At 40.3% G+C, this 24,458-nt stretch overlaps 1 protein-coding gene across 6 annotated transcripts in view; it reads left to right on the top strand.

Annotated features, from left to right (window-relative positions):
• The first annotated feature begins 3,173 nt into the window (after positions 1-3,173).
• The window catches only part of rimbp2a (RIMS binding protein 2a), a 50,656-nt gene continuing 29,371 nt past the window's right edge, over positions 3,174-24,458 (top strand). For 2 of the 6 annotated variants that reach the window (XM_080868562.1, XM_080868559.1), the window contains exons 1-3: positions 3,175-3,484; positions 19,191-19,280; positions 21,760-21,882. The gene's annotated coding sequence lies outside the window, so the exon portion shown is untranslated. Of the gene's footprint in view, positions 3,485-19,190; positions 19,281-21,759; positions 21,883-24,458 lie in introns of all 6 variants that reach the window. The other 4 variants (XR_013970047.1, XM_080868563.1, XM_080868561.1 and 1 more) reach the window with 3 other exon arrangements.

Below are 24,458 nucleotides of genomic sequence, written 5' to 3'. Positions count from 1 at the left end.
TCAGCTGACATTTAACAAGATGTGTTTTACTCTTTCTCTCCAACTCAATTCATCCCAGGTGTGTTCTCTAAGATATTCCTGTGTAACTACATTACCCCCCCCCCCCCCCCCCCCCCCCAGTTCATCCCCTTGCCTTTTTTTACCTACGTAAAACTGCTGAGAGTTAAAGCAGAGCACACTGAGATTTACCCTGTAGGAGAAACAGTAGAAAGAGAACAACAAAACCAACAGGTCGCACCACATTGACCTCTAAAACCTGTGGGATGAGTTTAAATGATGAATTTAAACAGTTTTAAAAATCTGTTATTCGACTTTAATGGCTATTTTCTGTGGCGTCGTTCACAGTGTCTTGAAAAAGATCTGATAATGGAGAGAGAACAGCTCAGTACAACGTAGACGCAAGCACAAACACACATACACACATTCTTTTTCATTCTTGTATTTTGCTCGTTTGTGTTGTTGTGTTTGCACATCTCTGTTGCTTGTGGGGCTCGCACACAAGAATTTCACTCGCATGTGCTGTGCCAGTGTGCCTGCACATGTGATGTGACAATAAAAGTGATTTGATTTGATTTGATTTGACACACCTTCTCAGTGTCCACACCCAGGCAGAGAGGTTGACTGACGCCACAGGCCTGGCCTGTGCAGCTTCATGTTTGTGCTAATCTAAGCAGATATGATGTAAATCAGGGCGGGCCGTGCCTGGCCACGATCGAATTGAGACATCTTCTGACAGTTCCTTCCAGACAAAATTTCAGATGAGTTGCTTTCTAGCTCATGACCTAATAATTTTTAAATGATAAAACCAGTGTCAGTTGATGTCAATGTCATGTCATTTCCCTATGGTGCCAAGAATACAACATAATTACAACATATACAAGAACAGATTCAAATATCCAGATACGAGCGAACACATTTGACCTTTGGTTCCAACCAAATGGCACTCTGTCTCTTATATAATATATACCTGCTATAAGCTATGGCTTTGAAAGTGTGACACTGACTAAAACACAGGAGGTGGAGCTGGAGGTGGCAGGGTTGAAGATGCAGGAGTGATCAGAAGGGACAGGATTAGAAATGAGGACATCAGAAGGACAGCTCAGGCTGAGCAGTTTGGAGACAAAGTTTGAGAGGCAAGGCTGAGTTGGTTTGTGATTTCATCCATTAGTGACACAGGAAACTAAATTCTGCTGCATTAGAAGGAAAAAATCACCTTAACTGGATTAAATAATTTTAGGGGTTAACATTGGCATACCCACATTCACACATGCACATCATAGAAGGTTTATGTCAGTATAACTATTACAACAATATAAGTAGTGCAGTTAAAGTCCAAATCTTTGAAACTACATCGCACTTGGAACGCTCATAAAACTGAAAAAACAAAGCAACATTAGTTTATATGATAAAACTCGTGACTTCAGACTTCTACATAATGCGACTTCCTTTTGCAGCTGCAGGAGTCATTCCCTGTTGGCCTTTAGAAAGAAAGCACGTTTTAGGCACTTTCATGTTGGCTTCATTTTTCAGACCTGGAATCCAGACCCATCTTTTATATACAGTCTGTGCATCTCAGCAGGCAACGTGTCAGCCCACGAATGTGGAGTAATGATCCTGTGAAACATTCACTCTCTGCAGCCTAAAAACACCGCTGTGAAATATGTTTGGTATACTTGATTATGAATAAGCCATTGGTCATTGTGACAGGGTTGATACAATTGATTTTCAGCCGTGATAGCTGTAATGATTACAGTGTTTCTCACAAAATATTAGTTATTGTATTATTTCTTTCTTTTTCTGCCACATTTTTGGCTACAAGTTATTAAGAACTCGGGAAGTTGTGTAATAAGTTGTAAATTGGAAGATGTCAAACTATATCAGTTCTTTTATTTATTGTAGTTCATTAACAATGCAAATAGATAAATTCTCACTTGTTTGTAAATGATTAAACTCTTGCTAAAACCTCCACAAGGTTTATAAGAATCTGTGAGTTGATCACAACGCACACAGCATTATTGCCTCTGGCTAAAGTTGGAAAAGTTGCCAGCATCAATAAGGGGGGGGAGCAAAATGTGCTGGGTGACTGGTCAGGTCAAACCCCTAGTGTGTGTAGCTGCCCTGAGCAGGGGCTCCCTCATTGTTCCAGATTGATCTGGACATAGTTTAGGAGATATTTATAGACAGTGATGTTACAAGATAGGAATATTGGAAACATTGGGATGTCTGGTTGTTCTTGATTGCATCATTGTTCAGGTGCTTTTGTGTCTTTGGCCAGCTTTTCTCATATGTAGCCACTGTGATGCCAGTCATTGGTTTGTGCCCATCTTGAAGCTTTTCAGATCTGCTTCCTTGGTGCTCTGAAGGGGCAAAGGGTGGGTGATCTGAGAAACAAAGGGACACTACACAGCATGCTCATAAAGCAGCTACTCAAAGCATAGCCTACTTTATAGCCCTCTTGGATTTTTAATGCGGCTGAAACTTTGCAACCAGTACACCAGTAATAGTTGAAACTAGAGACTAAAATCATAAACCCACCAGGAAAGCGTACACCAAGGACAACATTCAAGTGAGAAGTGGAGTAGTTTTCTCATAGACTTTATGCAATCATAGGTATTTTGCAACCGTAAAGTTGTCCCCCACTGGCAATTAGAAAGGAATTACACATTGGTATCACTTCTCCAGAAGATTTTTATATACATATAACCTGTGACCATAAGAGTGCAGAGCACCACTTAAAGACACAGTGAGACATAAATCCTACTAGAATACTGTAAAAACAAACAATAAAACTCCTGTAATATAATGTATAAATATTATACACAGGCTCCTGCACAGCCATAACTACAAAACCTGCCAGCTAACGCTACGCCTCATTTATTAATGCCATAAACGTTTATTAGATGTGTATCTTAGCAGAAAAGGCGAAATGAGAAAAAGCAGCATCAGTCAAGACCTTGTTAAATTAGTGCCACGACTTAAGACATGAAATTGGGAGAAGCAGAGATGAGGGCGGGTCTATTTGGTTGTTCATATTCCAATTGCCAGTGACACCTTTCCTCCGTGGACTCCTGATGTAACCGAAGGCTGTAGCGGTGTTGATTTTTATTCAACAGAGTGGAATTGTGCAGCTCGCCGCAAACACATGCAGGTCCAGGGAGAACGGGGGGAGAGAACGCAGGAGAGAAAAGGAGAAAATGATGGAGGAAGGTTGTTAAGAAGGAGGGTCTTTGGGGGTGGGGTGAGAGAGTGAGAGGAACGGGAGGCTAGGAAAGAGAGTGTGTGGAGAGGGGGCGGAGGAAAGAGAGTAAAAGAGAGAGAGAGAGGCCCCAGAGCTGCTACTGATGCTGCCGCTGCCGCTGCTGCAGCCGTTTGACAATTCCCCACCCATACAGAGCGCGGAAGAAGGGAGGAGATCAGAGCAAGGATGAAGAAGGAGTAAGCGACACCTCAGTAAAGATGCTCCTGTGCTAAGCCGGCGCGAACGGTAAATACAAAGCCTTTATCACCACTCTGCTTCCTCTTCAGTGCTGCTGTTTGTCTCCGCATCATCGGCTCGAGTGTTTTTGTGTCTGATTTGGCTCTGCTGAGTCCTATATATAGTGCTCAGGGTTAGCTTAGCCAAGCAGCTGGGGAAAACCTGTCTGTGCAGTGGCTGCAGGAGGAGACAGATGTGCACAGGGAGACGGAGAGGAGGGGAGGATTTGTACATTTTGTCTCTTTTGGGATGTAATGAGAAGAAAGCAACAACCAGCTTCCCGGTTTCCTGGCTGAGGCAGAGCCACCTGTTTGGAGATGTGTGGGTGTGTATGGAGGGGTGAGGGGTGGGGTTACAGTGTATGGTCTAATTGTGTGCTTAGTGCATGATAAGGATATTGTGTGCATGTGTGTTTGCATGGATTTCTGAAGGAGTGCTGCTGCCTTGTGACTGCTGTCAAATGTTAAATAATGAATAAATCCTCCTCTCATTGTGTGCTTATGTAAGAAATGTGTGTAAAACAAGATGTATAGACACTTGGAAATGCGGGAAGCCAGATAAACAGAAATAGGTGGTGCTACAAATGTGATTTTCGGTGTGTGTGTGTGTGTGTGTGTGTGTGTCTGTGCTTTGGCGTTGTCAGTTCCGGTAACCTGAGCTTTTCCTGGTTGCTGCCTGCTGAGAGGTTGCCAGGTGTTGGTGAAGAATATTAACCCACTCATGACTGACTCACGTTTGCGCTCTGCTGGTTGTTTATTCACATGAGCAAAAGTCTCTCACTAAAGGTCTTGGTGTGTCTGTGAGTGCTTGGCAAAGTGATCTACTATATACACTATAGTGGCTAAATGGTCTGCAGTCTAATAAAATAATCTTGCAATAAATTCCGCCTTCGTAGAGGCTATAAATGTTTGAGAGAGGTGTTATTTCGTCTGGCTTTCTGGAAGGTTGTAGATTAAGGGGTTATTGAACTACACCACTACTGAGTGGCGTTTCTTTTATTTTGGCCACTGGTTTATGGCAGTGAGGGTAGACTTTAAGTGAGGGTAGTATTTAAATTTATTCACCTCATAATACGTGAAGCACTTCTCTTTTATGCATGAAATCTTCAAAAATAAGTGGCATGTTTAGTGAGCACTGGTGTGACTGCTCTGCCATGTAGGTTGTAAGGGTTAGGGTTATTCCCATTCATTAGGCATTCATCTGCCTAATGAATGGGAACGGTTATGCAAAAGTTATGGTAAAAGTTAAATATGATGACAATATGACTGGAAATAAAAACTTAATGGAAAGCGCAATGCTTCTTTTAATCGCCTTGGAATTGTTTCACGATACGAAAACTTGACAGTTGTGTTAAATTCACAGAGCAGAGATTTGAGCCATGAGACAGCTCTCAGACATGAGAGCTATCACTACACTACCAGCTACTTAGCAAATATTGAAATACCTCTTCAGGAAATGTGTTCGAACCTGTATGTGCATATTAAGAACAAGTGAGTGTGTTATATACCTTCGTCTTGCATATGTTTGAATATATGGTTGTGTGGGTGGGTGAGACACCAGTGGACGAATAGTGTACTGTTAGCTTTACAGTTTTACTTTACTGCATTTTGTTTTATACATTTGGCATCACTTTTGTTCTCTGTGTACAGTAATTTTGCCTTTTCTGTTCCCTGTGAGGATACGAATGCCTTGCTTTTTTGCTTTTTGCACTATTCCTCCCTGTTTTCTTCTCCTTCTACTTCTTCATCTTCATGCGGCAGGCTGGTCGGCGTTGCCAACCGACGTTCAGTTGGATGCCAGAGGGCAAGAAGGAGAGAGATAGAGGAAAGAAGGCAGGGGAAATGAAACATGTGTTTTCAGTCTTACAACTGATTTTCTCTCCTGCTCTTCTCTCGAGATAATCAGGGAGTCTGGCAGCCAAAAGACAGCCTCCTTGACTAATCAAAATGTTCCTCCAGACATACAGGCTCTGCAATAATCCCTATAGTCACAGCCTTGGAGGGGTGTGGCAGCACATATCAATTTTTATGCATCTACTAAGAGAGTAAAACAGCGTATGCCAGCAGACGTGACATACAATCAAATTTATTCTAGACTACATGTCTTTAAATACATACTTGTGCACAATTTCACTTCATTATAAATGAAGAGCCTGGATTACTGGAAATCCACATGATATTCTGTCTGTCTTCAGTGTGTTTTTTGTCATGCATATTTCATATCTTACAGCTGTGTATCTTAATGTGCATCCTCAGTATGGAAGGCTTTTGTTTGCAGTGCTTGTGTGCAGACTCTCAGGGCATAAGATATGTTGCATGTGATAGTTCATTGCTACTTTTTTCATCTTGACACGCCATACCTGAAAGAGAGCAGTTTCTATAGCAACCGCATAAACCGTCACCACACTCCTATCCATGTTGTGTGTGTTCATGCAACATGTGTACCTGCACATGCCCCGAATGCGAGTGAGCGCTGTATTGATTGGTAGCGTATGTGTTGTCACCCAGCCAGCGGGTGGTGGTGGTGGTGGTGGTGGTGGTGGTGGGAGGATGACGGAGATAAAAACAATAAAGGAGCGTTTGTGGGCAGCATTTCAAGATACATAGAAGTTATGATAAAGGAAAGACACAGAGTACTGCAGAGGCAGGAGGGTGGGGCAGTGGAGGAAAGTGAGGGGAGAAAGAGCTAATATCACAGTGGAAAATGGATGTCTCTGAAGTCTAAATACAGACAGTCAAATAAACAAAATAATGAGTAGTGCTTGATTCATGTTGTCATGCATGGTGCGTATTTGCTTCTTTTTTCAAAAGTTATATCCCATCTCATGGAATAAGTAGGTGCAGATTTGCACTTGAGCAGCGATTCGCTTTAGCTGCTTTCTAACTAACTCACTGAGCGTCAGTGTGTGCACTCTGTTTACATCATCAGGTAGTAAAACAAATGTGTTTTTAGTTGTTTTTCCAGGTAGTCAAGATTTACTGCTGGACCTGTTGAAATCTATATCACTGTAACTGAGAATCACTTAAGGACACGTGTAGATGTCCGCTGGATAATATTTCTAAAAGCTTCTGGGACTCTGAGCCAAGTTATACAATGCTGTTCATATTTTTAGCATATTTGTAGGAAAGGGTTGCAGCTTGAGGTTCTCTTTCAAAAAAATTTGGTTCTGTATTGGTACATAATCCCAGCGTGACACTGTCAGGCTAGGTGAGCCCTTTGGCAAAGGAACATGCCGATAAAAGCCTGTTAATTCCACATCACTAACAGTCCCCCCACTGTCCCCTCTAAGTTTTTTCCCCCACCTTTCTCGCTGTGTTCAGGCTGCTTTCTCTTTTGATTATACGCCTCTCTCCCAGTCTGTCGTCTCTCTTCCTCTTAATACCGACTTGATTATGCTTAAGCTGTACCAACTGCTCCTATTGAATTCCAAAGCCTTTCAATCAATCAATCAGTCAATCAATTAGTTGTGTAACATGATGAGTAGTATTAGGCAGACTGCCCAATTTCCTTAACTTCCTTAGTGAGTTACAGCTGTTAAATGTCGTTACTATTGGGTGCCAGTATATGTCAGTAGGTGAGCAGGCAATCACATCCCGCATGAGCAGTGGCCCGGGTTTGAGTCTGACCCACGGCCCTCTGTGGCATATCTCTCTCCATGCTTCCCTGTCCCGCTTGGCTTTCACTGTCCAATAAAGGCTAAGTTCTATTACCTAAACAATACCTATTTAGGTAAGGTTAGCTTTGATTAACAAAAACATCAGATACTGATTGCAGTTTTTAACTAAATTTCACCTTCCTTCTAATATAAGTATGTAATATTTTAACACCCTCAAAAGTTCTTTTTTACACTCCAAATATCTCCTGTCTTGCTCCTCTATCACTGCTGCATTTTTTGTCTCTCAGCCATTCTTCTTCTCCCTTTCATTTAGTCCCTAGTGTCGTGTGTCTGGGAAGGCTTGAATGATTAAACATAGGACAGAAACCTTCAGTGAACTGAACATCAAGGGCACCTGGAAGGAGGAAGGAGGGATAGAGGAGTACACAATGTCAGACAGGCGCTCCTGTTTGGACATAGATGACATGACAGGACCTGTGCTTCTGTAAGTGTCACCTATTGCTCTGTGACACTGAGTCCTGCTCAGTAGAGACTTAAGACGCGGTCACATCTACCACACTGTGTTACAGTAGCAGTTGTAAAACTATACTTTTGTCATTGAATCCTAAATCTATTTCTGGAGAAACCAGCGGATGCAAATCAGTCTGTTGTTATGCAGTAAAATCAAAGCCCCAAGAACATTTTTATAACTCAGCGCTGGGAACCAGATGTGCGGTTTTTGCTCAGATGTGAGTGTTGTTAGATTTTTTTTTTTCCATCGCACACTCTGAAACAGCTGTGACAAGGCAGAAGTCCAGGGGAGTTTTAAGTGCTGCTTTGCATGTTTTGTTTAAAGGCTAAATGTAGCGGCAGCAGCGCTAATTCTTTGTCCCATGCTGCACTGCAGCTCTTTTGTTGCTCTGCTCACAAAATCAACCATCTGGTGGCTCACACACTGCTAATATAAGAGACAGACTAAGTCTATACCTGCACTATGAAAAGATTTAGATATAATTCGCTACTTTAATTGCAATTTACAAATAAAGAACTATAACCTAAATAATAACCAACACAAAGGCTACAAAAATGAATTGCTGACAAACGTTAATCAGTCACAGAAACGCTGCTAAGTATCTTTCCAAAGTTAAGTAGTCAAGTCAGCTTAACGCTTGATCTCTCATTATTTTAAAAACCAACTTTTGAGGCTGGCTCTGCAGCATACTCTGTTCTCAATTGTACTCAAGAGCTTCAGTGCACAGTGGCAGATAGGTTAAAAACAAAAGTATTATAATCAATTTGAAGCTGTAGTGACAATGGAAAGAAGCATGCACTAATATAACTCATAAAAGTGCTTTGGATGATTTCAAAGTGTCTCCTGATGAGTATAAAAATGCTTTGCACTATTTGCCACTGGATATGTACCTTATATATACTCACAGTGCATGCATTTACAAATATATTGCATGTGTAAGGGGTTTATGGTTGAAACATTGGTGAAGAAACCTGTGGTGAGGCTCTGCTAATGTATTTTAAGCGTACTGTACATTTTAGCAACTGCATAATGGGGTCAGATCTAAATTATTTAGCATTTATGTGGTATGTTCTGCTGCAGATTGGGGTCATGTGAGTGTGTGTCTGTGGGTATTGGGTATGTGCATGCTTCGCCTCGTTGCTTAGTGTGTGTGTATATGTGAGCAAGTTTTTTAAATTTGGTTGAGGAGTTATGTGCTGGCTTGTCTGTGTGTGTGTGTGTGTGTGTGTGTGTGTGTGTGTGTGTGTGTGTGTGTGTGTGTGTGTGTGTGTGTGTGTGTGTGTGTGTGTGCGCATGCGCATGCACTTTTCTATTCTGAACATGAAGGTCCACCCAAGCATTATGTGAGCATTAAGTTCCATCCAAGCACATGTAATCCCTAACCAGCTCCTGGGCTCCTCATTAGCATTACACTGACGTTCCTCCGAACTTATTTTCCAACCCTCTGATATTCTCTGCGTGGCCGGAGGGAACAATAGGTCGTGCTCACATCAAATGTGTTATGTCATAAGTGTGACTTGAAGCCTTACTGCCCATGTCAGTCGGGCCTGATTTCACTCTTACTGCCTGCTTCCACATTTTTCCACATACCACACAGACACACACTTCAGTGTTTACACTCCCATGCCTTAATGTTTCCTGTGGGGCATTTGTACTCTTAAGGGAAGCCAGAGTTTTCCCTGGAGGGCTGTGCATGTTCTGTCCAGCTGGATCACTCCTACACAGCATATATAGTTAAGTTTGCACATCTGGGCTCACTCTTTTTTCCTCGCCCTGTTAAGATCATTTTCAGACTGAATGCTTTTTATATTATATTCCAGTTTGTGCTTCTGATACCTATTTTTGGTGAGCGCTTGGTGGAAGCCATGGCTGCTACTCTTACTTACATTACAGGACCCTTTGCATATTCTTACTTTCTGGTTCTCCACCTGATGATTTAAGAGCTTTTGTGACCAGAATGGGGTCATAATTAGTATAATATTAAAGCTTAAAACATACTTACATCAAATGTTACCAAACACATTTTTCTGACACTCTGTCTCTTTATGTTCAGCATGCTTATAGCTAAAACAAGTGCAAGCTGTCTGTGCCCAAAGTGTCTTTATCATTTTGTAGTAATACACAGTTGTAGCATCTGTCACAGTTTTGGTTGGTTAAATGTGTTAAAAGTAAAGAAAAGTAAAACTACTGAAAATTATTTCATTTAGGAGAATGTAGCTTGTTCAGTTCAATTCAATCTAGTTATTTGTATATAGCGCCGATTCACAACAAAAGTTGCCTCAAGGCAGTTTCTATTGTAGGGTAAAGACCCTACAATAGAAACAACCCCAACAATCAGACGGCCCCCTGTCAGCAAGCACTTGGCGACAGTAGGAAGGGAAAAACTCCCTTTTAACAGAAAGAAACCTCTGGGGTGTGCTGGGGAGAGGAGAACAGAGAGAAACAGGTGTAAACACACAAAAAGTGGAAAGAGGTGAAGAAGAAATGCGCAGTGCATCATGGGACGTTCCCACAGCAGCCTGAGCCTATTGCAGCGTAACAAAGGGATGGTTCAGGGTTACCTGATCCAGCCCTGGTTATGTGCTATATCAAAAAGGGAGGTTTTAAGCCTAGTCTTAAAAGTAGAGAGAGTGTCTGTTTCTTAAATCTGATCTGGGAGCTGGTTTGACAGAAGAGGGGCCTGATAGCTGCTGCAAATTTGGGGAAGTGTGCCCCTGCTGGGGAACAGCTGTAGCTACTTGTTACCTTGCCTCAGGCTTGAAACTTTGAGATGTCTGACGTGAAAAAGTCAACTCCGGTTTGCTGCTGAGTCAAAAGCAAGCACCGTAACACAAATAAACAAGTGCAAATACTACAGTTTACAGTACCGGTATTATCTTAGCTGAGCTCAAGGAGTAAGGAGAGAAGTGGCAAAGTAGCTTGAAGGGTGACGTGAGTGAGGATGTTTTGCTACGTGAAGGAGAAGTTAATCTCTTCTGACTGTAGCGCCGGCCTCTCCCTGCCTCTCCTCTGGTTTTTTCACTGAATAAAACCACGGATGGTCTCCTGCTCTTGGTCCTGCTGATATGGTAGCTGTTTGATTTCTGCTTAGAAGGCGAGCAAAACGTTAAACTACACATTCAAGAAGAATCTGTATATGTGCGATTTTACTAAATGCAAAAGACTGTACTGTGATTTCTTCTCTCCAAGAGGGTTGTAAATGTGCATAAAATTTGGTTGCCACATTGAACTGAAGTGGAGCTTTTTGTGTTAAATTTAAAAGTCTGGGACTACATATAGGCTACAGATGTGCAGGAGTGAGTCACATAATTCATGTGCAGACCTTTTTTTCAAGCCTTTATTTACATGTGTGTGAAAATTCCCCAGATTGTTACTGTATCTTATGTTAGGACAACTTGCTGTATTAAAGTGACGGAGCGTGTTCATCATATGAGGTATTCTAACTACATGAGCTATTTCGAGGGGTTGTAAATGCGTGGGATTCAGTTGAAAGGTCTGCTCTGTGACACAGTGGGCGCAGAAGGGCTTAAGGCTAATATATGCCTGGAGATGCTAGTTATGCAACTCATTCATGCTTGCATGCACACACACACACACACACACGCACACACTTCAGCTCACGCTTCACTGTATTGGTATTACCCCATGCCATCTGTGTCCACAGTTTGCAAATAAAAGAGATGACCTCATAGGTCTTGTGTGACGTTCTATTATGACTGCTCACATGTACACACGGGTTTTAACCAAACACACACTACTCTCAAAACTAGATTGGCCACTCAATTATGTTTTATGAATGAGGCACTTGTAGCTGCATAATCAGCAGTACAGGTTAGAGAAATCAGCTGAAAATGCTTTGAAACTGACATTAAAAACTGACATCTTTACAGTGTCTTTTAAAAATGACATTATGGTATAGTTGCTAAAACAACATTCCATGCTAAGGGAAACAATATTAAGTCAATCTGCGATGCAGAAGGTTGCGGTTGTCATCGGAAGGGCAGAGTTTACAAATAAAATAAACACACATAAACACTACTACGTATTAAATGTTAACGCAAATCATTTGTTGTGAATGGACTGCACAGTTATAACCCAGCATTTGCTTTTGTGTCATGCCTACCAATCCAAAAGTAATGCACGGTATTAACTGCATTATAAACGACTGATCTCAAAATGCTCTTGAGACTTACTACATTATGCCAAGGAAGCTAATGTTTGGCTGAAGATCAAGTGGGATGGAAGTCACACATTCTCTCACGAAAGGGCAAACACCTATTAAGCTCTTCAGAGGACAAAGCCTGTGTTATACATCATCTTTTATGCTGAAGTGTAAAGCTTGCTAATGCTATACAATAAATCCTCCAAAATGTCCCAGCTTTTCAAAACCAATTCCTTAAGTGGGGACATACAGTGTCAATGTACAACTGTCTTAAAGTTAACCTTGAGAGTGTGTCCTCTTTTAGACTCTTTTGTGTTATGTTGTAGCTCAGTGCTTTGTAATCGGCACTGAAGTGACTTAGTTGGTCTCTTTTGGTTCAGATGTGCTTCAGGTGCACTGTGGACAGCACTTTTATCTCTCCATAGCTGCTGTCTAACATTTGCTACTCAAGGTTCACTATCTTGTCCAAGGATACTTCAAGGATACGGCATGCAGACTGGAGTAGGCAGGGATCGCTCCCCTGACCTTCCAGTGGGTAGACAGCACCACGGGAGTCACAGTGGCCGTGTTAAAAGTAAAGTAATACAAGAGTATAAATTTATTACTAGAATGATTACACCAAACAGATTTATATGCATCTTTGACTCTGAACACTAAACTGAGTTCTTCTATTGGAAATGTTACATATAACATATCCAAAGATACGTTTTTGTATAGTTTAAATCCTACTCTGCTACACCCTAGTTTACGCTCTTCTTCGCTGCCTTTGTGAGCTCACTGATATCATAATAATGAATGAGAATTTCATGAGAGCTAACAATTACATATATACTGTACTAAATACTACAAGGAAGTAAGAAAAAAAACTGATGTGTTTCAGCATAAGGCTTTCCTCAGGGTTTCTGATACAAGTGGGTGCTGCCAGCCATAAAACACAACCAGGACCTAATCAGTAACAGGCACAGGTGGCAACAACTAACAGTTTGTCAACATGCAAAACCAACAGTGCGCTCCAACCACCAAATCAACAAAATGTGCACAAAACACTGAAACATACTCACAGACAAAAACAAACCAAACACTTGAATAAAATTCCTTTTTTAATCCACCAGGATACACAGTTTGCAAATGATACGTCTAATGTGCTTCCCTTTGAAGAAGTTTGTTTCTTATTGCTCTCTCTTTTCAGTGACATAATGACTCCAATTCCCTTGAACGGTAGACCAAAAATGCCACATCCAGTCAGCTGAAAATGTCTCACTATAAAGCACCTCTTTCTTCTCTCTCGATCTTTTTTCGTGTTTAGAAATTCGAATCCTTAACTCCCTCTTAGTCTTACTCACATAGCATAACCCACAAGGACGTGTAAGTAAATATACTCCATGTATAGTCCTACAAGTCATCACATTACTCACTTGTATTATTTTACTCTTGTTGATTTCATTTTGTGTAATAAATGATCGCATATATCACACTGATATGCTACTCTGTCACCTGCTTCCATATCACAGTTGTTTTACAGTGAGATATTAAAGGACTGGTGGCTTGCTTTTGTCTAACGTGGCCCACTGACACACTGTACTTGGAGTGTGATTTAAATAATTGCAGGCTTATAGAGGTTTTTAAAGGATGAGTTCAAACTGAAATATTTCTTCAATTAAGTTCATAAATGTTATTTCAAATTTATAGATGTTAAAACCCTTCACATTTTAACCTTAAAGATGTACATAAAAGCAAAACCAGCTGTTCTGTTTTTAAAATTATGATCAATAAAAAAAAAGTTAAAGGTAACATTTACAGTCTCCAGGTCAGTTTTCAGGGCGTTTGCGCTGGTCTGCATTACTAAAGCTAAGGAGCTGTCCATGGTCCTGACTGCATCAACTATTCAATAGTGGTGAGCTTGATTTTCTTGCAGAAGATGTCAGTGAGGATATAACATTACCAATTTGTCCACTCACTAACCACAAGTACAGAACAATCTCTCTCACACACTCAGTTATTAAGGACAGCTGCATGCATAGATACATTGACTGTAGATGTCCTATTATACCACTCACTCACAACGGCAGTCCAGAGTTTAATGAAGAGATCTGGAGGAAATAATCTGTTTATAATATCTCAAGATTTAAAGAGGACTGAGATAATCTAATGTAGCAAGATATGAATGTTATATATCTTAAACACAGAGGAGAATATGCCTTTTGGACGGGAAAATGGTATAAAATTTACATTCAAATACGAATGTTTGTCAACAGTGAGGAGAATATAGTTTCAGAAACTTAAGCCATGAACTTCTTTTTGCATTTTACTTGTATAAAAAGGTCATGTCTGTAGTAATTACCTATTATGGGCACATCTCTGTTTGTGACTTGCTGCTCACAGTGACGACGGCAGATGTTGTCAGTGTGTCTTTCCGCCCACAGTTAAGTGGAACAAAGTGTTTCCGCTATGACATCTAATTAATGACAATCCTCCTGCGGAAAACAGCACCAATCCTCTCCCCACAAGAATCCTATTTAGAGTCAGGAGTAGCCATCCCACAAATCTCTGCAATCATGATTTCATCCCCCATCAATTCTCCATTAGAAATGCATCATCTCCTGGCTTATTTTCTCAAGTATTATTTTGCAACATTTAATATTGCTATTAGGATCCAAAATGTGTTTTTCTAAATTCAGCAAATCCAAGATCACATCCATAAAATCCTATATTAGCTTGCAAAGGATATTTGAATGCTGCATTTAATGTCACTTAATTGGTTTTTTAATTAAAAAACAGAAGAATTTAATCTCTTAAATATTTTTTAAATTATTTGTTATTTCATCAAACACAGCTGAGTGTCCTCTGTGATTGACATAAGGACTTATTTGCCATTTTTCTTTTTCCTATGTAGCCCAGTTTAGATTCAAGTGTGTATGAATCTGAGTAGATCAAATATAATTATACAGTCACTGACTATTTTATTAGCTGGACCTTGCTGGTTATGGTATACACTGGTCAAAGAGATGGACGTGCAACAATACTCTGGAGAGCTGTGAACTTTAAACAATGGTCAATTGGTACTAAGGGGGCCAGAGTGTGCCAAGAAACTATCCTTCACACCATAATGCCACCAACAACTGAACTTTTAATACAAAGTTGGATGGATCCATGCTTTCATCTTGTTTACAGTATACCTAATCTGACCCTTGAACTGCTGGAGCAAGAATCCAGAGTAACTGACCAGGGAAGGTTTTTCCAATATTCTTTTGTCCAATTTTGGTGAGCCTGTGCCTTTTGTGTTGTAACAAGTGGTTATTTGGGTTACTGTTGCCTTCCATTCAGCTCAAAGCATTCTGACAAATCTCAGATCGACAGGGTATTTTCACTGGATGTTTTCTCATTTTCGGACCATTCTCTATAAACCCAGAGAGGGTTACCAGTAACTCTGCTAATTCTAAAATGCTTATCATATATGCATATCGTCTCATCACCAACAACCGTGCCACAGTCATGGTCACTTCTTCCATCTTTCTTCCCCATTCTGATACTCGATGTTTACATGTCTAAATGAGTCGCTGCCATTAAATATTTCTGTTAACAAGCAGTTACACTGGTATAGCTAATATATTATCCTGTGAGTTTGATTACTTCTAAGCCACTCTGCTGTATCCTACATTATTGTGTCAGTAAAATGTGGCAGAACAAAAGAATAAGAAAATAAATATTTTCTTAAAAGGGCATCTTCGGGCCTGGGTAAAGATATATTTATAGTCTAACTCACACAATAGTGCAATCCATATAACAAAATAATGTAGCTGCAGCTTGTTTTTTCGTGACTTGATGAATCATTGCTTAAATACACTGTATTTGTCTTATTTGTGGCAGGTGCCAGTTCATTTTTTTGGAAATTCTACTATTATGAAGCTCCTAAAGAAAGTGTCAACAAGAAAGTAAGATATGAGCCAGTAATATAGATGCACAGAACATTTTGAGAGTTTAGGACCTTGGTGCCTGGCAGCCGTGAACTAAGCTGGGTTCAGTAGCTAAATTTGTGGTTTTATGGACAGAATGATAATTATGGTGATGGAAGGGAGAGTCTGTATGAGTGTGTGTGGGTGTTGTGTGGTAGGCAATGAGAAATTACAGTATGGAAAGGAAGAAAGAAAGTTATCAGAGTGAATTAGACATTAGCTGTATTGATGCCTCTCCCTTAAGCCAATCCAGCCTCTCTGCATGCACATATGGAACACAGATTTCAAGATTCACACATGCCTGCTACTCTTTCACTTGCTCTGCACAGATGTCAGTGGTGTTAAATTGCGTTTTTTCTTAAGAGTACACCACATTTCCATATCCTTCATATCGTCAAACCAGATTTCTTTGTTTATTTGTGGATATTGGAGGTTTAAATTGGCACGAAAATGTGTGTGTCCTTTGGCTTCGCAGTTTAGCTGTGTGTATACAAGATGTTAGGGAGTGTTAAGCTGAGCTGTGAATGTGTGATTCACTGTAAGTGGGAGGAAGTGGAGAAGCAGACATCATTCCTGAGGCCCATAAAAAGAAGGCTTTAAAAGGTCATTCTCTTTCTTTCTGTGGTTCTTTATTACTCTCTGTCTTTTCTTTCAAACTTTCTTTTCCTTGATGGGAAAGAAGGTTGAGCAAAAGAAAGTTTAGGGTTTCTATTGCTGTCTTCTTTCCAGTTATCTGTACATTCAGTCCATCTCCTCCCCGCCTGTCTTATGGTGTCTGCTACAAGACCATGTCCTGGAGATTTAGTGAAGTGCGTGACTGAGACTGACATCTCCCTGTTTTTCATTTCTGCTTAATTAACAGCAGCATAGCTGGAGGATTTGTAACTGCTGCTGCAGGTGTGGCTCTGTACATTGAAAAACGCTGTAGTCTGCAGGGCTGTGATGTGGCGACATGAGTTACACAATAACAGCAGCAAGTGAACTCACTCACCAGTCTCTGTGTCTTCCTGTCCTTGTCTGTTCTCTATCTCGGTCTTGGTTTGATTGTGTCTCTCTGACATCCCTGGCTGTCACTCTGCCTGCACACAAAGAGATGAATGAATCTGGCTGGCCCCTCACTTTGTCTGTTTTTCTCTCTCCTCCTCTTGTCCAGAGTTTATTGAGTTCCTCGATTTATTGTACTGATAAATTTGATCATAAACCTCTGAGCTCCACAGTCTTTTCTCTTGCAGAAGGTGATACAAAGCTTTGGCCATTTTTTAACTCGTGACAGTCAGGTTCACAAGAGCATATTGCGCTGATGTATGGTGTGTCAATATGCGATTAGCGCTGTTAAGCATAATACAAAAGAGAATGTAGATAGACTGAGGGTTGTTATACTAAGCTGTTGAAGGGTAACAAACAATCCAAATGAGAAGCACAACAAAGACAAAAAAAATGAGATGGAGAACAAGTCAGTGAAACATACAATAGCACAAAAAATGGTAGACACACACAATCTGACAAAGGCTGACTCAAACTAAATAGAATACTGTGCAAAGGTTTCCTTTATATTTTGCTAGGAAAATGGAGAATAAGGGCAGTAATTCACTGAAAAATGTACAAACATGTGCAGTTTGTACAATTCTAACAAGGTGGAAAGTCAATATTTGGTATGAACACCTTTATTCGTCAACACAGCCTAAACTCTCTTAGGCAAACTTTCTTGTCATTTCTTCTTCAGTCTTCAGGAACAGTTCTCCAGGCTTCTTAGAGGACATCCAGAGCTCTTTTTTGGATGTTGGATTCATTTTCTGTCAAAATGATCCCACACTGCTTCAGTAAAGTTGAGGTCTGGGATCTGGGGAGGCCAATCCATGTCTGATCTGCAATTTTTCTAAGAACACACTCCACAGCACGCTTTCTTACAGCTAGTTTTAGTGCAAAAATTCTATTTTATGCCTATCAAACTGTGTTATTTTTTTTTATAGATTCAGCTAAAGACATGCGAACAAATCATGTACGTTTTTGACAGTCTACTAATAATTGGTATCTTGCTAAGAGGGACTTATTCAGTTAGGTTGATTGGTTCAAAGGTCATTCAACCGAACTTCAAAGTGGATAAACAAACAAAAAAGAAAACACAGCCAATACCAAAAGGAGAACTGATACTCAAGACGTCTTTAAAAATGACAAGAAGTTATGGCTCTTTGGAAGCAACATATAAAGAAATTATGTTGTGAAGTGTAGCTCAAGACTTCTGTACAAGGAGGCCAGGTTAAACAGGAACAACTGAAACTAATGAGGAATGACACAATAATAGTAGTAAGTAGTAATATAGTACTTTCAATGCAGGAGAAACAAAGAATAACCCAATATCAGTAAACATAACATAAACCATTACAAGTGTGGCTCTGCCGTTTTGAATATAAATGTATAGAGGTTGTGTTTCAGTGTATCTGAAATCCAAGTTTACTTTCAAACCTCCCCTGGACAGTAACTGTTGCATTTGGAAACAGTATTTTTAAAAACAAGCCCTGCTCTTTTTCCTGACTAGACATAACAAGAAAATAAAACCTGTCATTAACTCCTGTTGCTTTTTGTTTGAAGACAAAGAGGAAAGGCCTTGCTGCTATTATAAAATACTTACCCACATTTTAATGCCGTAGTGTTGAGAATGGCAATGAGCAGTATCAGTGAAGTGGTATTACGTGCCAGGATATGAACAGTCGCAGTAAAAATCACTCTTGAGTGCGCTGCGGCGTGATAGGAGGAGAGCATTGGCCTAGTTTGAGTCTGGCGTAATTATGTAATGCTTGAGTACCTGCAGCACCAGCGGCATGACAACTTCTGAATGTAGAGGGAGCAGACAGGAACTGCACATCACTTTTCAATCCTTTTACGTGGTTCGCAAGTTAATCTCGTCTTTAGCTAGGAGGGTTTTACTGACAGTGTGCGCACGATTGCTTATTTAGTACTCGACTAACATTCTGGGACTCCCTTGTTACATCTTTTTCTCCTCACTTTAGTTTTTTCCCCCTATCTCTCCCTCAGATATTTTCTTGCTTCCTGTTGCTCTTTCTCACAATTCCAATTTTCTTCATTTACCCCCCACCCCCCCCACCCCCCACCCACACCCCATTTTCCTCTCTTTCTTTCTTCCCATTCCCTCATCTTTTTCAGCTTTCACCCTCCATTCCTAAAGCCACATACCAAATGGAGGGTGACAGTATGCAGCTGTGGGTTTTGTCCTCCAGACGGCATCTTAGAAAAAGATTATCCACACAAACACACACACACTCGCAGATGCATACATATGGAGGGAGCGATCGACGCTAACCTAAGTTGCTTAGGTCGCTTCTTTCACTTATATAATAATTTTGAGGTGTAGTTTTGCTGTGTGGCTTGCACTCAGATGTAAATTTCCTTGTAAGCAGGAGGATAATGGAACAAGACAACCAACTCTTTCTTTGTTGCTTTCTCTTCCTTCTCAGAAAGCAAAGCTCCATGCTGCCTTGCAGGAGAAAAATCGTTTGAACCTTGAGTTGATCAACCACCATCTGAAGGCATCCAAGTATGACCAGGTGAGAAATTCACACATGTACTGTGCAAGTATGCATTGGAAGTACACACACAGGAAAATGAAAGAAATCAGTGAATGAGCTTGGTATGATCTGTTTTTTCTGTATCAACGATGCAGGAAAAGAAACACACACACAGTGGCTTTGAGAAAAAGGAGCAGTCAAACGACGGAACTTGTCCATCTTGTCAGATCAATATATCAGATTGATTTCCAAATATTAACAGTGTTGAGCCACAATTGTTTTTTTTTTTTATGTTTTGCTTTCAATTATATAATTGTTCTTGAGCAATAGTTCTTCAGGGTTTCTGAAGGTCTGTTTTTCATTGGACATTGGCTTCTTTTTCACTCACTTTCAGTCCTGTCCTCGTTCCTGGCTGGTTTCATTCACTAATTTCTTTAGGTCAATCTACAAAAGAAAATAACACATATACCAGACAGAAATGGTCTCAGTGGAAGAATGGCTATTAAGACACCATTCTTAAGCAAGGAAAACACAATGGAAGCTCTCTCATGGTTTGGGCCTACAATTCAAAATGTGTCAGATTTTGGTCCACCTTCGAAAGCATTTAATTAGCTACAGCTTAATTTTTCAGCATGACAATGATCCTGAACACAGTGTCAATGCATTAAAAGGAAAAAAGTAAAACACCTGAATAGAAAAACACACAAATGAATATTATCAGTCATGGATTGACCTCCTTGGAGCTGTTATTGAAGCATTGTGGGATCATCTTGACAAAGAACAGAACCAGACGCCAACATTCAAAGAATAGCTTGAAGAAGAAGCCTGGAGAACTATTCCTGAAGACTGCTTGAAGAAATCACTAGAAAGCTCACCTAAGACAGTTTAAGCTGTGCTAAAGAATAAACACAGTCATACCAACTATTGACTTTAACCTCATTAGGATTGTGCAAACTCTTATCTACTGTATTTCCACGTATGTTTGGACGTGTTTCAATTAATTGCTGCACCTATCTCCGATTTTTCTAGCAAAATAAACAGAAAAAAGGGTTTGCTCAAAACTTGTGACGTGTTGTATACACACACACACACACACACACACACACACACACACACACACACTACTGCTACTTTCCCTTTCCTAATATTGTGCTTTTACTAATGCTGGCTCCCTGGTTTCCTGACTTCACATACTGATACATACGCATGCACACAGACCCATAAAGAGAGACAGTGACCGTTTGTGATGGTAGGCGATTAGCTGCTCTGGCGCTAATTGTGACTTTCACAGAGGGGACAGATCTGACATGTGTCCAGGGACTCAGCTCAGAGCTTTTGCTCCAAAGTGTCACAGAAAACGATGCCATCTGTTCACCGACAAGGTGGCCACGGAGATGAAAAGAAAGTGGGGCAAATGTGTGTGCAGTCCTGCCACATATACTGTATAACTGAGTGTGACTGGCTTGTAAGGGCAATTAAGACAAAGGCACAGTGAAAATGTATTTACGTGTGCATAAATAGATAGTGAATTAATGACAAGGGGAGAAGAGAACGACAGAAGCTGAGAGTAAGAAATGAAGAGACGGGAAACAAGACGGGGGATGTGATTAGAGAATCAGAGTACATAAATTGCATTTGCTTCGTAGGATCTTTGATAGATTAGAGAGAACTGATCAACTTAACTATTTTATGTTTATCACAGAAGCAGTGTTATTTTGATTGCTCAGAGTCGTTAGTGGTAACTTTTCTTTTAGCGACTGAGTTTTTAAGAAATATCAGACATATAACTCATTAAATCGAAATGTTAAGCAAAGAATGTTGAATAAAAAACAACTCCTTTGCTTGTCTGGTTTAATTAGTAACATCAGCAGTGACACAATTGATCTCTAAATAAAATGATTAGATAAAATAGAAATATTCATCCGTGTTAAGCCGCATGTATCTTTGATGTACTTCTAAATGTTATTTTTGTGAGTAAGCTTATCTATTGTGTCTCTCATCTCATGCTAATTAACGAGATGATAGGTGTGGTTCAGCTCAGTCCTTTGAGGAACCGGCTTAGCTCAAGGCCTCTGACCGATGAAGAGACGAGCGGCAGAAATGCTCAAGTCAGCAACGCTGTCTCATCAACGCTAAATGAAAATGTGCTGATTAATTTCTCTTCAAACTGTGAACTCTCAATCAACCCTCGAGCCACAAAAATGCAGCCTCTATTCATAAATGTGAAAAGTAGGTCTGCTGCAAGAACAAACCTCATAAAAATTGCATGCTTGTTTTGCTCTTTATAAAACAGACTGCATTTTGAGACTCTTCAAGTAAAACAACGACGACGCAATTAAAGTGTTTTCTTTCTTCGCTTTGTTGTGGTTTTCTCTTTGCCTCTTTTGCTGCTGACCTTTTTTTCTTTTCCACCCACAGTTATTCAAATTCATGTTTTAACAATCCACTTAACCTTCGCTTGTTTCTCATCTATCCCTTCTTTGTGTCTGTGCTCAATTCATGATTCGAATTCTTGCAGGTGCAATCCGACTATGATCGGCTGAGACAGACTTTTGCTGTAGTGAGTCAGGAGAGAGACGTGGCCCAGGAGCAGAGGAGCCAACTCCAGGAAAAAGTGGATAACCTGGAACACGTTTTAAAGGTGGGACAAATTTTTTTGCCTTAATAATATCAGATTTGAGTTCCTCTGTGCTATTTGACCACACATAAACCCCTGGACTAAAGATTTCACTCATTTCTTGTATAAATTTTATTGTCTTACCTACTTTTCGCACAGATTTCAGATGTAATTACCTGTAATTATTATTCAGTTTCTGTGCATTTATTTGAGTCTAAATTTAGTTCAACAGACCACTAAACAATCTGTAAAGTCAACCACACACCTGTTGTACCTATGAGTAGAAGATGTGATGACCCAAGCCTAAACCACCTTTTCTTGCTTCTTTTTCTCCATTACATCAATCCATCTCACTCCATTTCTCCAGCATTCCCATCTTCTTCATAGTCCAACATGTGTTCACTTCAGTAGTCCAGTCACGATAACTGATTTTTCAGGCCCAGTTTTACTGTCACTCTTTCGGAAATATTCCCATTTCCCATGCATTTGTGTCCTCAGAAAACCTGAGAAGGAAACTGAGGCAATACATGAGGTGTAGTGTCACCGGCTTCATGGAAAGGCTGTTTTCTTTATTGTGTTCTGGTCTGCCAATAGTAATCAGACACAGTCTCGCTGCACTGCGAGAGGGACTCTCATTACAAATCCTCGCCTCCCTGCATCTCCTATCGATTGTGTGTCTGTCAGGATATTTGAGAGCGAAATGTACCCGCATGAGAAAAACTGACCAGCTCCCCGATACAGCAGAGAAAGCTTTGTCACTTTCTCATTGTGCATTGATTATGGAGACAAAGAAATAATTTAGAGAAAATTACACAGGATAATGTGGGTGGAGAAAGCAGAGATGGTAGAAACACAGTGTGAAAGAACAGAAAAAGACCTGGTTCAAAACTAATGAGATGCAGCACTGTCTGTGTTATTTTTAATCATATAATCTGATAACAAAAGTTTTCTTTTTGTTGTTTGTTTTGGTCAAAGTCTGGTATACAAGTTAGAACACAAGGTGGGAGGAAATAATTATTTGATCCCCTGCTGAATTTGTGAGTTTGCTCACTTACAAAGAAATGAAAAGTCTCCAATTTTTATGGTAGTTCAGTGTTAATGCAGGCAGACAGAATATCAACCAATTATCCAGAAAAGAATAGACATTTGATCCTCTTCAACCCAGCCTGAATTCTGGCTCTCACCGATTGGCTGTGTTTGGGTCTGGAGCTCCATGCAAGATCCTGATGAGAATGATCGTGAGAAAGGTGGTGGATCAGACCAAAACTACATCGGAGGTGTTTGTTAATATTCTAAAGGCAGTTGAGACCACAGTCACCGAGGACACCAATGGTAACACACTTTGGCATAATGGATTAAAGTCTTGAAGCAACTGTAAGGTCCCCCTGCTCAAGGCCACATGTACAGGCCCGACTTAAGTTTGCCAGTGAACATCTAAATGATCCAGAGAAGGCTTGGGAGGCAGTGCTGTGGAGAGATGAACCCAAAATCAAGCTCTTTGGCATCAACTTGTTTGCCATACACGGAGGTGGAAACATATTCTTTTGGGACGTTTTTCTCCAGAGGGTGCAAGACAACTTTACCACATTTAGGGGCCAGTGGTTTGGGCCTCGTACCACGAAATCTTGGATGAGAACTTAGACAGCAAGAACACTAAAGATGGGTTGTGGATGGATCTTTCAGCATGGTAGTGACCCAAACCATACCACCAAGGTACCATAGGAGTGGGTAAAGAAGGAAAACTTCCAGGTCATGATCTCTTAGCCCTGCGATGTTTGGAAACCTGGTAACCAACTACAAGAAATGCTGCTGTGCTTGCCAACAAGGGTTTCTCCACAGAGTACTAAGTCATGTTTTCCTCATTTCATTCAATGTCGTGCAAATCAATTTATAATTTTCACATAATTTGTTTTTTCAGGATCTTTGGTTACTATTCTGTGTATCCATTACAATGGAACTACTATAAAAATGAGAGACTGTTAATTTCTCTGTGAGCAAACATACAGAGGATCAAACACTGCCGTCTTTAACCTCCTAAGACCCGAACTCTTCCACGACATGCATTTTTAATTTCTCTTTGATATTTGGGCATATTGGGACCCAATGAATGTAAAAACAAAGAATTACCAGATTTTTTTTTTTTTTTACCTTATTTTTGTTTTTAAGAAAAATAAGAGCCACATATGAGGATATTCGTTTAAAACTGCGATAGAACAGTAGCAGTATAATGTCCCCGTAAGTGGATATCAGGCCCTTGCAGAGCAAAATTGAGTATTTTGGTCTAAATAACCCAAAATGTGATGTCCACATATGTGGACGTCAGGTCCTAAGAGGTTAAAGCGAGCAACCAATTTAACTAGGAAACAGATTTTTTTTAAAAAGAAAAAACCCCACTATATTGTATTTAGTAGTTTTTTTTCTTATCTGTGGCCATGGCTCATGTTACACTTACAAAACAGAGTTTAAGATGGTAAGATTTTCATTGGCAGTGATCAGAAGGGACAGGATTAGAAATGAGAACAAACATATAAACTAATAATCTGCAGTGACATCAGACCTTTGTTAGACATGTATGTGTGTCAACAGAGGTAAATCCAGAG

The sequence above is a fragment of the Rhamphochromis sp. 'chilingali' genome (assembly GCF_963969265.1).
Source record: "Rhamphochromis sp. 'chilingali' genome assembly, chromosome: 2".
Taxonomy (NCBI): Eukaryota; Metazoa; Chordata; class Actinopteri; order Cichliformes; family Cichlidae; genus Rhamphochromis; species Rhamphochromis sp. 'chilingali'.
This window is presented reverse-complemented; position numbering and strand designations above follow the sequence as displayed.